Genomic DNA, 16276 nt, shown 5'->3' on the forward strand with positions numbered 1-16276 from the left:
AGTGTGGTGCTAATAACGTCAAGGTCACGGGTTCAATCCCCGTATTGGCCACTTTGTCATTTTGGGAAATATTTCTGCAGAAGCATGAGATTGATGCAGAATTGGCACTCACAGCTTTAGAGTTACTAACACAAGATTGCTGTTTTGTTGGAAGCAGCTGTGCATACATAGTCACGGGTCAGTACTGCTGCGGACATAACCAATGTTGTTGTGAGGATAAGGGTTGTATTTGTGAATGAGTTAGGCATTTTCTTTCAAGGGAAGAAAACTCCCCCCTGCAACTGGCCTCCCTCCTATGCTCCAGTCAGAAGGCTTACTTTTTCTGACTGAGCATGGTGCTAATCACGCCAAGTTAGCGAATTTGATCCCAGTATTGGCCACTTTGTCAATTTGGGAAATATTTCTGCAGAAGGATGAGATTGATGCAGAATTGGCACTCACAGCTTTAGAGTTACTAACACAAGATTGCTGTTTTGTTGGAAGCAGCTCTGCATACATAGTCACGGGTCAGTACTACTGCGGACATAACCAATGTTGTTGTGAGGATAAGGGTTGTATTTGTGAATGAGTTAGGCATTTTCTTTCAAGGGAAGAAAACTCCCCCCTGCAACTGGCCTCCCTCCTATGCTCCAGTCAGAAGGCATACTTTTTCTGACTGAGCATGGTGCTAATCACGCCAAGTTAGCGAATTTGATCCCAGTATTGGCCACTTTGTCAATTTGGGAAATATTTCTGCAGAAGCATGAGATTGATGCAGAATTCCCACCCACAGCTTTAGATTTACTATGACAAGTTTGCTGTTTTGTTGGAAGCAGCAGTCCATAAATGGTCACAGGTCAGTACTGCTGTGGGAAATGACCAATGAGATGCATTTAACCTTCTTTGTCCCAGTTCTACTTAAATGTGATGCAGGATACAAGTCAGTTTGAAGATAATTGTCATATTCATGAATTTCCTTCAGATCACATGTAGTTTTTCTTTAGGTTGTTGTGAGGATAAGGGTTTTATGTGTGAATGAGTTAGGCATTTTTTTCCAAGGGAAAAAGACTCTCAGCTGGCCGGTTAGCTCAGTTGATTAGAGCGTGGTGCTAATAATGCCAAGGTCACGGGTTCGATCCCCATATTGGCCACTTTGTCATTTTGGGAAATATTTCTGCAGAAGGATGAGATTGATGCAGAATTGGCACTCACAGCTTTAGAGTTACTAACACAAGATTGCTGTTTTGTTGGAAGCAGCTGTGCATACATAGTCACGGGTCAGTACTGCTGCGGACATAACCAATGTTGTTGTGAGGATAAGGGTTGTATTTGTGAATGAGTTAGGCATTTTCTTTCAAAGGAAGAAAACTCCCCCCTGCAACTGGCCTCCCTCCTATGCTCCAGTCAGAAGGCATACTTTTTCTGACTGAGCATGGTTCTAATCAAGCCAAGTTAGCGAATTTGATCCCAGTATTGGCCACTTTGTCAATTTGGGAAATATTTCTGCAGAAGCATGAGATTGATGCAGAATTCCCACCCACAGCTTTAGATTTACTATGACTAGTTTGCTGTTTTGTTGGAAGCAGCAGTCCATAAATGGTCACAGGTCAGTACTGCTGTGGGAAATGACCAATGAGATGCATTTAACCTTCTTTGTCCCAGTTCTACTTAAATGTGATGCAGGCTACAAGTCAGTTTGAAGATAATTGTCATATTCATGAATTTCCTTCAGATCACATGTAGTTTTTCTTTAGGTTGTTGTGAGGATAAGGGTTTTATGTGTGAATGAGTTAGGCATTTTTTTTCCAAGGGAAGAAAAAATCCCCCTGCAACTGGCCTCCCTCTTATGGTCCAGTCAGAAATATTCCTCTCAGCTGGCCGGTTAGCTCAGTTGGTTAGAGCGTTGTGCTAAAAACGCCAAGGTCACGGGTTCGATCCCCGTATTGGCCACTTTGTCATTTTGGGAAATATTTCTGCAGAAGGATGAGATTGATGCAGAATTGGCACTCACAGCTTTAGAGTTACTAACACAAGATTGCTGTTTTGTTGGAAGCAGCTCTGCATACATAGTCACGGGTCAGTACTACTGCGGACATAACCAATGTTGTTGTGAGGATAAGGGTTGTATTTGTGAATGAGTTAGGCATTTTCTTTCAAGGGAAGAAAACTCCCCCCTGCAACTGGCCTCCCTCCTATGCTCCAGTCAGAAGGCATACTTTTTCTGACTGAGCATGGTGCTAATCACGCCAAGTTAGCGAATTTGATCCCAGTATTGGCCACTTTGTCAATTTGGGAAATATTTCTGCAGAAGCATGAGATTGATGCAGAATTCCCACCCACAGCTTTAGATTTACTATGACAAGTTTGCTGTTTTGTTGGAAGCAGCAGTCCATAAATGGTCACAGGTCAGTACTGCTCTGGGAAATGACCAATGAGATGCATTTAACCTTCTTTGTCCCAGTTCTACTTAAATGTGATGCAGGATACAAGTCAGTTTGAAGATAATTGTCATATTCATGAATTTCCTTCAGATCACATGTAGTTTTTCTTTAGGTTGTTGTGAGGATAAGGGTTTTATGTGTGAATGAGTTAGGCATTTTTTTCCAAGGGAAAAAGACTCTCAGCTGGCCAGTTAGCTCAGTTGGTTAGAGCGTGGTGCTAATAACGCCAAGGTCACGGGTTCGATCCCCGTATTGGCCACTTTGTCATTTTGGGAAATATTTCTGCAGAAGGATGAGATTGATGCAGAATTGGCACTCACAGCTTTAGAGTTACTAACACAAGATTGCTGTTTTGTTGGAAGCAGCTGTGCATACATAGTCACGGGTCAGTACTGCTGCGGACATAACCAATGTTGTTGTGAGGATAAGGGTTGTATTTGTGAATGAGTTAGGCATTTTCTTTCAAAGGAAGAAAACTCCCCCCTGCAACTGGCCTCCCTCCTATGCTCCAGTCAGAAGGCATACTTTTTCTGACTGAGCATGGTTCTAATCAAGCCAAGTTAGCGAATTTGATCCCAGTATTGGCCACTTTGTCAATTTGGGAAATATTTCTGCAGAAGCATGAGATTGATGCAGAATTCCCACCCACAGCTTTAGATTTACTATGACTAGTTTGCTGTTTTGTTGGAAGCAGCAGTCCATAAATGGTCACAGGTCAGTACTGCTGTGGGAAATGACCAATGAGATGCATTTAACCTTCTTTGTCCCAGTTCTACTTAAATGTGATGCAGGCTACAAGTCAGTTTGAAGATAATTGTCATATTCATGAATTTCCTTCAGATCACATGTAGTTTTTCTTTAGGTTGTTGTGAGGATAAGGGTTTTATGTGTGAATGAGTTAGGCATTTTCTTTCAAAGGAAGAAAACTCCCCCCTGCAACTGGCCTCCCTCCTATGCTCCAGTCAGAAGGCATACTTTTTCTGACTGAGCATGGTGCTAATCAAGCCAAGTTAGCGAATTTGATCCCAGTATTGGCCACTTTGTCAATTTGGGAAATATTTCTGCAGAAGCATGTGATTGATGCAGAATTCCCACCCACAGCTTTAGATTTACTATGACTAGTTTGCTGTTTTGTTGGAAGCAGCAGTCCATAAATGGTCACAGGTCAGTACTGCTGTGGGAAATGACCAATGAGATGCATTTAACCTTCTTTGTCCCAGTTCTACTTAAATGTGATGCAGGCTACAAGTCAGTTTGAAGATAATTGTCATATTCATGAATTTCCTTCAGATCACATGTAGTTTTTCTTTAGGTTGTTGTGAGGATAAGGGTTTTATGTGTGAATGAGTTAGGCATTTTTTTTCCAAGGGAAGAAAAAATCCCCCTGCAACTGGCCTCCCTCTTATGGTCCAGTCAGAAATATGCCTCTCAGCTGGCCGGTTAGCCCAGTTGGTTAGAGTGTGGTGCTAATAACGCCAAGGTCACGGGTTCGATCCCCGTATTGGCCACTTTGTCATTTTGGGAAATATTTCTGCAGAAGGATGAGATTGATGCAGAATTGGCACTCACAGCTTTAGAGTTACTAACACAAGATTGCTGTTTTGTTGGAAGCAGCTGTGCATATATAGTCACGGGTCAGTACTGCTGCGGACATAACCAATGTTGTTGTGAGGATAAGGGTTGTATTTGTGAATGAGTTAGGCATTTTCTTTCAAGGAAAGAAAACTCCCCCCTGCAACTGGCCTCCCTCCTATGCTCCAGTCAGAAACATACTTTTTCTGACTGAGCATGGTGCTAATCACGCCAAGTTAGCGAATTTGATCCCAGTATTGGCCACTTTGTCAATTTGGGAAAAATGTCTGCAGAAGCATTAGATTGATGCAGAATTCCCACCCACAGCTTTAGATTTACTATGACAAGTTTGCTGTTTTGTTGGAAGCAGCAGTCCATAAATGGTCACAGGTCAGTACTGCTGTGGGAAATGACCAATGAGATGCATTTAACCTTCTTTGTCGCAGTACTACTTAAATGTGATGCAGGCCACAAGTCAGTTTGAAGATAATTGTAATATTCATGAATTTCCTTCAGATCACATGGAGTTTTTCTTTAGGTTGTTGTGAAGATAAGGGTTGTCTGTGTGATTGAGTTAGGCATTTTTTTTCCAAGGGAAGAAAAACTCCCCCTGCAACTGGCCTCCCTCTTATGCTCCAGTTAGAAATATGCCTCTCAGCTGGCCGGTTAGCTCAGTTGGTTAGAGCGTGGTGCTAATAACGCCAAGGTCACGGCTTGGCCACTTTGTCATTTTGGGAAATATTTCTGCAGAAGCATGAGATTGATGCAGAATTGGCACTCACAGCTTTAGAGTTACTAACACAAGATTGCTGTTTTGTTGGAAGCAGCTGTGCATACATAGTCACGGGTCAGTACTGCTGCGGACATAACCAATGTTGTTGTGAGGATAAGGGTTGTATTTGTGAATGAGTTAGGCATTTTCTTTCAAGGGAAGAAAACTCCCCCCTGCAACTGGCCTCCCTCCTATGCTCCAGTCAGAAGGCTTACTTTTTCTGACTGAGCATGGTGCTAATCACGCCAAGTTAGCGAATTTGATCCCAGTATTGGCCACTTTGTCAATTTGGGAAATATTTCTGCAGAAGGATGAGATTGATGCAGAATTGGCACTCACAGCTTTAGAGTTACTAACACAAGATTGCTGTTTTGTTGGAAGCAGCTCTGCATACATAGTCACGGGTCAGTACTACTGCGGACATAACCAATGTTGTTGTGAGGATAAGGGTTGTATTTGTGAATGAGTTAGGCATTTTCTTTCAAGGGAAGAAAACTCCCCCCTGCAACTGGCCTCCCTCCTATGCTCCAGTCAGAAGGCATACTTTTTCTGACTGAGCATGGTGCTAATCACGCCAAGTTAGCGAATTTGATCCCAGTATTGGCCACTTTGTCAATTTGGGAAATATTTCTGCAGAAGCATGAGATTGATGCAGAATTCCCACCCACAGCTTTAGATTTACTATGACAAGTTTGCTGTTTTGTTGGAAGCAGCAGTCCATAAATGGTCACAGGTCAGTACTGCTGTGGGAAATGACCAATGAGATGCATTTAACCTTCTTTGTCCCAGTTCTACTTAAATGTGATGCAGGATACAAGTCAGTTTGAAGATAATTGTCATATTCATGAATTTCCTTCAGATCACATGTAGTTTTTCTTTAGGTTGTTGTGAGGATAAGGGTTTTATGTGTGAATGAGTTAGGCATTTTTTTCCAAGGGAAAAAGGCTCTCAGCTGGCCGGTTAGCTCAGTTGGTTAGAGCGTGGTGCTAATAACGCCAAGGTCACGGGTTCGATCCCCGTATTGGCCACTTTGTCATTTTGGGAAATATTTCTGCAGAAGGATGAGATTGATGCAGAATTGGCACTCACAGCTTTAGAGTTACTAACACAAGATTGCTGTTTTGTTGGAAGCAGCTGTGCATACATAGTCACGGGTCAGTACTGCTGCGGACATAACCAATGTTGTTGTGAGGATAAGGGTTGTATTTGTGAATGAGTTAGGCATTTTCTTTCAAAGGAAGAAAACTCCCCCCTGCAACTGGCCTCCCTCCTATGCTCCAGTCAGAAGGCATACTTTTTCTGACTGAGCATGGTTCTAATCAAGCCAAGTTAGCGAATTTGATCCCAGTATTGGCCACTTTGTCAATTTGGGAAATATTTCTGCAGAAGCATGTGATTGATGCAGAATTCCCACCCACAGCTTTAGATTTACTATGACTAGTTTGCTGTTTTGTTGGAAGCAGCAGTCCATAAATGGTCACAGGTCAGTACTGCTGTGGGAAATGACCAATGAGATGCATTTAACCTTCTTTGTCCCAGTTCTACTTAAATGTGATGCAGGCTACAAGTCAGTTTGAAGATAATTGTCATATTCATGAATTTCCTTCAGATCACATGTAGTTTTTCTTTAGGTTGTTGTGAGGATAAGGGTTTTATGTGTGAATGAGTTAGGCATTTTTTTTCCAAGGGAAGAAAAAATCCCCCTGCAACTGGCCTCCCTCTTATGGTCCAGTCAGAAATATGCCTCTCAGCTGGCCGGTTAGCTCAGTTGGTTAGAGTGTGGTGCTAATAACGCCAAGGTCACGGGTTCGATCCCCGTATTGGCCACTTTGTCATTTTGGGAAATATTTCTGCAGAAGGATGAGATTGATGCAGAATTGGCACTCACAGCTTTAGAGTTACTAACACAAGATTGCTGTTTTGTTGGAAGCAGCTGTGCATATATAGTCACGGGTCAGTACTGCTGCGGACATAACCAATGTTGTTGTGAGGATAAGGGTTGTATTTGTGAATGAGTTAGGCATTTTCTTTCAAGGAAAGAAAACTGCCCCCTGCAACTGGCCTCCCTCCTATGCTCCAGTCAGAAACATACTTTTTCTGACTGAGCATGGTGCTAATCACGCCAAGTTAGCGAATTTGATCCCAGTATTGGCCACTTTGTCAATTTGGGAAAAATGTCTGCAGAAGCATTAGATTGATGCAGAATTCCCACCCACAGCTTTAGATTTACTATGACAAGTTTGCTGTTTTGTTGGAAGCAGCAGTCCATAAATGGTCACAGGTCAGTACTGCTGTGGGAAATGACCAATGAGATGCATTTAACCTTCTTTGTCGCAGTACTACTTAAATGTGATGCAGGCCACAAGTCAGTTTGAAGATAATTGTAATATTCATGAATTTCCTTCAGATCACATGGAGTTTTTCTTTAGGTTGTTGTGAGGATAAGGGTTGTCTGTGTGAATGAGTTAGGCATTTTTTTTCCAAGGGAAGAAAAACTCCCCCTGCAACTGGCCTCCCTCTTATGCTCCAGTTAGAAATATGGCTCTCAGCTGGCCGGTCAGCTCAGTTGGTTAGAGCGTGGTGCTAATAACGCCAAGGTCACGGGTTGGCCACTTTGTCATCTTGGGAAATATTTCTGCAGAAGCATGAGATTGATGCAGAATTGGCACTCACAGCTTTAGAGTTACTAACACAAGATTGCTGTTTTGTTGGAAGCAGCTGTGCATACATAGTCACGGGTCAGTACTGCTGCGGACATAACCAATGTTGTTGTGAGGATAAGGGTTGTATTTGTGAATGAGTTAGGCATTTTCTTTCAAGGGAAGAAAACTCCCCCCTGCAACTGGCCTCCCTCCTATGCTCCAGTCAGAAGGCTTACTTTTTCTGACTGAGCATGGTGCTAATCACGCCAAGTTAGCGAATTTGATCCCAGTATTGGCCACTTTGTCAATTTGGGAAATATTTCTGCAGAAGGATGAGATTGATGCAGAATTGGCACTCACAGCTTTAGAGTTACTAACACAAGATTGCTGTTTTGTTGGAAGCAGCTGTGCATACATAGTCACGGGTCAGTACTGCTGCGGACATAACCAATGTTGTTGTGAGGATAAGGGTTGTATTTGTGAATGAGTTAGGCATTTTCTTTCAAAGGAAGAAAACTCCCCCCTGCAACTGGCCTCCCTCCTATGCTCCAGTCAGAAGGCATACTTTTTCTGACTGAGCATGGTTCTAATCAAGCCAAATTAGCGAATTTGATATCAGTATTGGCCACTTTGTCAATTTGGGAAATATTTCTGCAGAAGCATGAGATTGATGCAGAATTCCCACCCACAGCTTTAGATTTACTATGACTAGTTTGCTGTTTTGTTGGAAGCAGCAGTCCATAAATGGTCACAGGTCAGTACTGCTGTGGGAAATGACCAATGAGATGCATTTAACCTTCTTTGTCCCAGTTCTACTTAAATGTGATGCAGGCTACAAGTCAGTTTGAAGATAATTGTCATATTCATGAATTTCCTTCAGATCACATGTAGTTTTTCTTTAGGTTGTTGTGAGGATAAGGGTTTTATGTGTGAATGAGTTAGGCATTTTTTTTCCAAGGGAAGAAAAAATCCCCCTGCAACTGGCCTCCCTCTTATGGTCCAGTCAGAAATATTCCTCTCAGCTGGCCGGTTAGCTCAGTTGGTTAGAGCGTGGTGCTAATAACGCCAAGGTCACGGGTTCGATCCCCGTATTGGCCACTTTGTCATTTTGGGAAATATTTCTGCAGAAGGATGAGATTGATGCAGAATTGGCACTCACAGCTTTAGAGTTACTAACACAAGATTGCTGTTTTGTTGGAAGCAGCTGTGCATACATAGTCACGGGTCAGTACTGCTGCGGACATAACCAATGTTGTTGTGAGGATAAGGGTTGTATTTGTGAATGAGTTAGGCATTTTCTTTCAAGGAAAGAAAACTCCCCCCTGCAACTGGCCTCCCTCCTATGCTCCAGTCAGAAGCATACTTTTTCTGACTGAGCATGGTGCTAATCACGCCAAGTTAGCGAATTTGATCCCAGTATTGGCCAATTTGTCAATTTGGGAAAAATGTCTGCAGAAGCATTAGATTGATGCAGAATTCCCACCCACAGCTTTAGATTTACTATGACAAGTTTGCTGTTTTGTTGGAAGCAGCAGTCCATAAATGGTCACAGGTCAGTACTGCTGTGGGAAATGACCAATGAGATGCATTTAACCTTCTTTGTCCCAGTTCTACTTAAATGTGATGCAGGCTACAAGTCAGTTTGAAGATAATTGTCATATTCATGAATTTCCTTCAGATCACATGTAGTTTTTCTTTAGTTTGTTGTGAGGATAAGGGTTTTATGTGTGAATGAGTTAGGCATTTTTTTTCCAAGGGAAGAAAAAATCCCCCTGCAACTGGCCTCCCTCTTATGCTCCAGTTAGAAATATGCCTCTCAGCTGGCCGGTTAGCTCAGTTGGTTAGAGCGTGGTGCTAATAACACCAAGGTCACGGGTTCGATCCCCGTATTGGCCACTTTGTCATTTTGGGAAATATTTCTGCAGAAGGATGAGATTGATGCAGAATTGGCACTCACAGCTTTAGAGTTACTAACACAAGATTGCTGTTTTGTTGGAAGCAGCTGTGCATACATAGTCACAGGTCAGTACTGCTGCGGACATAACCAATGTTGTTGTGAGGATAAGGGTTGTATTTGTGAATGAGTTAGGCATTTTCTTTCAAGGGAAGGAAACTCCCCCCTGCAACTGGCCTCCCTCCTATGCTCCAGTCAGAAGGCTTACTTTTTCTGACTGAGCATGGTGCTAATCACGCCAAGTTAGCGAATTTGATCCCAGTATTGGCCACTTTGTCAATTTGGGAAATATTTCTGCAGAAGGATGAGATTGATGCAGAATTGGCACTCACAGCTTTAGAGTTACTAACACAAGATTGCTGTTTTGTTGGAAGCAGCTGTGCATACATAGTCACGGATCAGTACTACTGCGGACATAACCAATGTTGTTGTGAGGATAAGGGTTGTATTTGTGAATGAGTTAGGCATTTTCTTTCAAGGGAAGAAAACTCCCCCCTGCAACTGGCCTCCCTCCTATGCTCCAGTCAGAAGGCATACTTTTTCTGACTGAGCATGGTGCTAATCACGCCAAGTTAGCGAATTTGATCCCAGTATTGGCCACTTTGTCAATTTGGGAAATATTTCTGAAGAAGCATGAGATTGATGCAGAATTCCCACCCACAGCTTTAGATGTACTATGACAAGTTTGCTGTTTTGTTGGAAGCAGCAGTCCATAAATGGTCACAGGTCAGTACTGCTGTGGGAAATGACCAATGAGATGCATTTAACCTTCTTTGTCCCAGTTCTACTTAAATGTGATGCAGGATACAAGTCAGTTTGAAGATAATTGTCATATTCATGAATTTCCTTCAGATCACATGTAGTTTTTCTTTAGGTTGTTGTGAGGATAAGGGTTTTATGTGTGAATGAGTTAGGCATTTTTTTCCAAGGGAAAAAGACTCTCAGCTGGCCGGTTAGCTCAGTTGGTTAGAGCGTGGTGCTAATAATGCCAAGGTCACTGGTTCGATCCCCGTATTGGCCACTTTGTCATTTTGGGAAATATTTCTGCAGAAGGATGAGATTGATGCAGAATTGGCACTCACAGCTTTAGAGTTACTAACACAAGATTGCTGTTTTGTTGGAAGCAGCTGTGCATACATAGTCACGGGTCAGTACTGCTGCGGACATAACCAATGTTGTTGTGAGGATAAGGGTTGTATTTGTGAATGAGTTAGGCATTTTCTTTCAAAGGAAGAAAACTCCCCCCTGCAACTGGCCTCCCTCCTATGCTCCAGTCAGAAGGCATACTTTTTCTGACTGAGCATGGTGCTAATCAAGCCAAGTTAGCGAATTTGATCCCAGTATTGGCCACTTTGTCAATTTGGGAAATATTTCTGTAGAAGCATGTGATTGATGCAGAATTCCCACCCACAGCTTTAGATTTACTATGACTAGTTTGCTGTTTTGTTGGAAGCAGCAGTCCATAAATGGTCACAGGTCACTACTGCTGTGGGAAATGACCAATGAGATGCATTTAACCTTCTTTGTCCCAGTTCTACTTAAATGTGATGCAGGCTACAAGTCAGTTTGAAGATAATTGTCATATTCATGAATTTCCTTCAGATCACATGTAGTTTTTCTTTAGGTTGTTGTGAGGATAAGGGTTTTATGTGTGAATGAGTTAGGCATTTTTTTTCCAAGGGAAGAAAAAATCCCCCTGCAACTGGCCTCCCTCTTATGGTCCAGTCAGAAATATGCCTCGCAGCTGGCCGGTTAACTCAGTTGGTTAGAGCGTGGTGCTAATAACGCCAAGGTCACGGGGATCGTATTGGCCACTTTGTCATTTTGGGAAATATTTCTGCAGAAGGATGAGATTGATGCAGAATTGGCACTCACAGCTTTAGAGTTACTAACACAAGATTGCTGTTTTGTTGGAAGCAGCTGTGCATACATAGTCACGGGTCAGTACTGCTGCGGACATAACCAATGTTGTGAGGATAAGGGTTGTATTTGTGAATGAGTTAGGCATTTTCTTTCAAGGAAAGAAAACTCCCCCCTGCAACTGGCCTCCCTCCTATGCTCCAGTCAGAAGCATACTTTTTCTGACTGAGCATGGTGCTAATCACGCCAAGTTAGCGAATTTGATCCCAGTATTGGCCACTTTGTCAATTTGGGAAAAATGTCTGCAGAAGCATTAGATTGATGCAGAATTCCCACCCACAGCTTTAGATTTACTATGACAAGTTTGCTGTTTTGTTGGAAGCAGCAGTCCATAAATGGTCACAGGTCAGTACTGCTGTGGGAAATGACCAATGAGATGCATTTAACCTTCTTTGTCGCAGTACTACTTAAATGTGATGCAGGCCACAAGTCAGTTTGAAGATAATTGTAATATTCATGAATTTCCTTCAGATCACATGGAGTTTTTCTTTAGGTTGTTGTGAGGATAAGGGTTGTCTGTGTGAATGAGTTAGGCATTTTTTTTCCAAGGGAAGAAAAAATCCCCCTGCAACTGGCCTCCCTCTTATGCTCCAGTTAGAAATATGCCTGTTAGCTCAGTTGGTTAGAGCGTGGTGCTAATAACGCCAAGGTCACGGGTTCGATCCCCGTATTGGCCACTTTGTCATTTTGGGAAATATTTCTGCAGAAGCATGAGATTGATGCAGAATTGGCACTCACAGCTTTAGAGTTACTAACACAAGATTGCTGTTTTGTTGGAAGCAGCTGTGCATACATAGTCACGGGTCAGTACTGCTGCGGACATAACCAATGTTGTTGTGAGGATAAGGGTTGTATTTGTGAATGAGTTAGGCATTTTCTTTCAAGGGAAGAAAACTCCCCCCTGCAACTGGCCTCCCTCCTATGCTCCAGTCAGAAGGCTTACTTTTTCTGACTGAGCATGGTGCTAATCACGCCAAGTCAGGCTACAAGTCAGTTTGAAGATAATTGTCATATTCATGAATTTCCTTCAGATCACATGTAGTTTTTCTTTAGGTTGTTGTGAGGATAAGGGTTTTATGTGTGAATGAGTTAGGCATTTTTTTTCCAAGGGAAGAAGAAATCCCCCTGCAACTGGCCTCCCTCTTATGGTCCAGTCAGAAATATTCCTCTCAGCTGGCCGGTTAGCTCAGTTGGTTAGAGCGTGGTGCTAATAATGCCAAGGTCACGGGTTCGATCCCCGTATTGGCCACTTTGTCATTTTGGGAAATATTTCTGCAGAAGGATGAGATTGATGCAGAATTGGCACTCACAGCTTTAGAGTTACTAACACAAGATTGCTGTTTTGTTGGAAGCAGCTGTGCATACATAGTCACGGGTCAATACTGCTGCGGACATAACCAATGTTGTTGTGAGGATAAGGGTTGTATTTGTGAATGAGTTAGGCATTTTCTTTCAAGAAAAGAAAACTCCCCCCTGCAACTGGCCTCCCTCCTATGCTCCAGTCAGAAGCATACTTTTTCTGACTGAGCATGGTGCTAATCACGCCAAGTTAGCGAATTTGATCCCAGTATTGGCCACTTTGTCAATTTGGGAAAAATGTCTGCAGAAGCATTAGATTGATGCAGAATTCCCACCCACAGCTTTAGATTTACTATGACAAGTTTGCTGTTTTGTTGGAAGCAGCAGTCCATAAATGGTCACAGGTCAGTACTGCTGTGGGAAATGACCAATGAGATGCATTTAACCTTCTTTGTCGCAGTACTACTTAAATGTGATGCAGGCCACAAGTCAGTTTGAAGATAATTGTAATATTCATGAATTTCCTTCAGATCACATGGAGTTTTTCTTTAGGTTGTTGTGAGGATAAGGGTTGTCTGTGTGAATGAGTTAGGCATTTTTTTTCCAAGGGAAGAAAAAATCCCCCTGCAACTGGCCTCCCTCTTATGCTCCAGTTAGAAATATATCTCTCAGCTGGCAGGTTAGCTCAGTTGGTTAGAGTGTGGTGCTAATAACGTCAAGGTCACGGGTTCAATCCCCGTATTGGCCACTTTGTCATTTTGGGAAATATTTCTGCAGAAGCATGAGATTGATGCAGAATTGGCACTCACAGCTTTAGAGTTACTAACACAAGATTGCTGTTTTGTTGGAAGCAGCTGTGCATACATAGTCACGGGTCAGTACTGCTGCGGACATAACCAATGTTGTTGTGAGGATAAGGGTTGTATTTGTGAATGAGTTAGGCATTTTCTTTCAAGGGAAGAAAACTCCCCCCTGCAACTGGCCTCCCTCCTATGCTCCAGTCAGAAGGCTTACTTTTTCTGACTGAGCATGGTGCTAATCACGCCAAGTTAGCGAATTTGATCCCAGTATTGGCCACTTTGTCAATTTGGGAAATATTTCTGCAGAAGGATGAGATTGATGCAGAATTGGCACTCACAGCTTTAGAGTTACTAACACAAGATTGCTGTTTTGTTGGAAGCAGCTCTGCATACATAGTCACGGGTCAGTACTACTGCGGACATAACCAATGTTGTTGTGAGGATAAGGGTTGTATTTGTGAATGAGTTAGGCATTTTCTTTCAAGGGAAGAAAACTCCCCCCTGCAACTGGCCTCCCTCCTATGCTCCAGTCAGAAGGCATACTTTTTCTGACTGAGCATGGTGCTAATCACGCCAAGTTAGCGAATTTGATCCCAGTATTGGCCACTTTGTCAATTTGGGAAATATTTCTGCAGAAGCATGAGATTGATGCAGAATTCCCACCCACAGCTTTAGATTTACTATGACAAGTTTGCTGTTTTGTTGGAAGCAGCAGTCCATAAATGGTCACAGGTCAGTACTGCTGTGGGAAATGACCAATGAGATGCATTTAACCTTCTTTGTCCCAGTTCTACTTAAATGTGATGCAGGATACAAGTCAGTTTGAAGATAATTGTCATATTCATGAATTTCCTTCAGATCACATGTAGTTTTTCTTTAGGTTGTTGTGAGGATAAGGGTTTTATGTGTGAATGAGTTAGGCATTTTTTTTCCAAGGGAAGAAAAAATCCCCCTGCAACTGGCCTCCCTCTTATGGTCCAGTCAGAAATATTCCTCTCAGCTGGCCGGTTAGCTCAGTTGGTTAGAGCGTTGTGCTAAAAACGCCAAGGTCACGGGTTCGATCCCCGTATTGGCCACTTTGTCATTTTGGGAAATATTTCTGCAGAAGGATGAGATTGATGCAGAATTGGCACTCACAGCTTTAGAGTTACTAACACAAGATTGCTGTTTTGTTGGAAGCAGCTCTGCATACATAGTCACGGGTCAGTACTACTGCGGACATAACCAATGTTGTTGTGAGGATAAGGGTTGTATTTGTGAATGAGTTAGGCATTTTCTTTCAAGGGAAGAAAACTCCCCCCTGCAACTGGCCTCCCTCCTATGCTCCAGTCAGAAGGCATACTTTTTCTGACTGAGCATGGTGCTAATCACGCCAAGTTAGCGAATTTGATCCCAGTATTGGCCACTTTGTCAATTTGGGAAATATTTCTGCAGAAGCATGAGATTGATGCAGAATTCCCACCCACAGCTTTAGATTTACTATGACAAGTTTGCTGTTTTGTTGGAAGCAGCAGTCCATAAATGGTCACAGGTCAGTACTGCTCTGGGAAATGACCAATGAGATGCATTTAACCTTCTTTGTCCCAGTTCTACTTAAATGTGATGCAGGATACAAGTCAGTTTGAAGATAATTGTCATATTCATGAATTTCCTTCAGATCACATGTAGTTTTTCTTTAGGTTGTTGTGAGGATAAGGGTTTTATGTGTGAATGAGTTAGGCATTTTTTTCCAAGGGAAAAAGACTCTCAGCTGGCCAGTTAGCTCAGTTGGTTAGAGCGTGGTGCTAATAACGCCAAGGTCACGGGTTCGATCCCCGTATTGGCCACTTTGTCATTTTGGGAAATATTTCTGCAGAAGGATGAGATTGATGCAGAATTGGCACTCACAGCTTTAGAGTTACTAACACAAGATTGCTGTTTTGTTGGAAGCAGCTGTGCATACATAGTCACGGGTCAGTACTGCTGCGGACATAACCAATGTTGTTGTGAGGATAAGGGTTGTATTTGTGAATGAGTTAGGCATTTTCTTTCAAAGGAAGAAAACTCCCCCCTGCAACTGGCCTCCCTCCTATGCTCCAGTCAGAAGGCATACTTTTTCTGACTGAGCATGGTTCTAATCAAGCCAAGTTAGCGAATTTGATCCCAGTATTGGCCACTTTGTCAATTTGGGAAATATTTCTGCAGAAGCATGAGATTGATGCAGAATTCCCACCCACAGCTTTAGATTTACTATGACTAGTTTGCTGTTTTGTTGGAAGCAGCAGTCCATAAATGGTCACAGGTCAGTACTGCTGTGGGAAATGACCAATGAGATGCATTTAACCTTCTTTGTCCCAGTTCTACTTAAATGTGATGCAGGCTACAAGTCAGTTTGAAGATAATTGTCATATTCATGAATTTCCTTCAGATCACATGTAGTTTTTCTTTAGGTTGTTGTGAGGATAAGGGTTTTATGTGTGAATGAGTTAGGCATTTTCTTTCAAAGGAAGAAAACTCCCCCCTGCAACTGGCCTCCCTCCTATGCTCCAGTCAGAAGGCATACTTTTTCTGACTGAGCATGGTGCTAATCAAGCCAAGTTAGCGAATTTGATCCCAGTATTGGCCACTTTGTCAATTTGGGAAATATTTCTGCAGAAGCATGTGATTGATGCAGAATTCCCACCCACAGCTTTAGATTTACTATGACTAGTTTGCTGTTTTGTTGGAAGCAGCAGTCCATAAATGGTCACAGGTCAGTACTGCTGTGGGAAATGACCAATGAGATGCATTTAACCTTCTTTGTCCCAGTTCTACTTAAATGTGATGCAGGCTACAAGTCAGTTTGAAGATAATTGTCATATTCATGAATTTCCTTCAGATCACATGTAGTTTTTCTTTAGGTTGTTGTGAGGATAAGG

At 42.5% G+C, this 16276-nt stretch overlaps 11 non-coding genes across 11 annotated transcripts; all 11 read left to right on the plus strand.

The window, feature by feature from the left end:
- The first annotated feature begins 1855 nt into the window (after nt 1–1855).
- Nucleotides 1856–1929, plus strand: TRNAF-AAA (transfer RNA phenylalanine (anticodon AAA)). The gene has a single exon. It is a non-coding gene; the product is annotated as a tRNA-Phe (tRNA).
- Nucleotides 1930–2605: 676 nt separating this feature from the next.
- Nucleotides 2606–2679, plus strand: TRNAI-AAU (transfer RNA isoleucine (anticodon AAU)). The gene has a single exon. It is a non-coding gene; the product is annotated as a tRNA-Ile (tRNA).
- Nucleotides 2680–3854: 1175 nt separating this feature from the next.
- TRNAI-AAU (transfer RNA isoleucine (anticodon AAU)) lies at nt 3855–3928 on the plus strand. Its single transcript has one exon. It is a non-coding gene; the product is annotated as a tRNA-Ile (tRNA).
- Nucleotides 3929–5718: 1790 nt separating this feature from the next.
- On the plus strand, nt 5719–5792 carry TRNAI-AAU (transfer RNA isoleucine (anticodon AAU)). The gene has a single exon. It is a non-coding gene; the product is annotated as a tRNA-Ile (tRNA).
- Nucleotides 5793–6517: 725 nt separating this feature from the next.
- Nucleotides 6518–6591, plus strand: TRNAI-AAU (transfer RNA isoleucine (anticodon AAU)). Its single transcript has one exon. It is a non-coding gene; the product is annotated as a tRNA-Ile (tRNA).
- Nucleotides 6592–8430: 1839 nt separating this feature from the next.
- TRNAI-AAU (transfer RNA isoleucine (anticodon AAU)) lies at nt 8431–8504 on the plus strand. The gene has a single exon. It is a non-coding gene; the product is annotated as a tRNA-Ile (tRNA).
- Nucleotides 8505–9228: 724 nt separating this feature from the next.
- Nucleotides 9229–9302, plus strand: TRNAI-AAU (transfer RNA isoleucine (anticodon AAU)). Its single transcript has one exon. It is a non-coding gene; the product is annotated as a tRNA-Ile (tRNA).
- A 2581-nt stretch (nt 9303–11883) lies between these two features.
- Nucleotides 11884–11957, plus strand: TRNAI-AAU (transfer RNA isoleucine (anticodon AAU)). Its single transcript has one exon. It is a non-coding gene; the product is annotated as a tRNA-Ile (tRNA).
- Nucleotides 11958–12455: 498 nt separating this feature from the next.
- On the plus strand, nt 12456–12529 carry TRNAI-AAU (transfer RNA isoleucine (anticodon AAU)). Its single transcript has one exon. It is a non-coding gene; the product is annotated as a tRNA-Ile (tRNA).
- Nucleotides 12530–14381: 1852 nt separating this feature from the next.
- TRNAF-AAA (transfer RNA phenylalanine (anticodon AAA)) lies at nt 14382–14455 on the plus strand. The gene has a single exon. It is a non-coding gene; the product is annotated as a tRNA-Phe (tRNA).
- A 676-nt stretch (nt 14456–15131) lies between these two features.
- TRNAI-AAU (transfer RNA isoleucine (anticodon AAU)) lies at nt 15132–15205 on the plus strand. Its single transcript has one exon. It is a non-coding gene; the product is annotated as a tRNA-Ile (tRNA).
- Nucleotides 15206–16276: the final 1071 nt, after the last annotated feature.

The sequence above is a fragment of the Ambystoma mexicanum genome, chromosome 1p, assembly GCF_040938575.1.
Source record: "Ambystoma mexicanum isolate Mex_15411 chromosome 1p, UKY_AmexF1_1, whole genome shotgun sequence".
In the NCBI taxonomy this organism is placed as follows: domain Eukaryota; kingdom Metazoa; phylum Chordata; class Amphibia; order Caudata; family Ambystomatidae; genus Ambystoma; species Ambystoma mexicanum.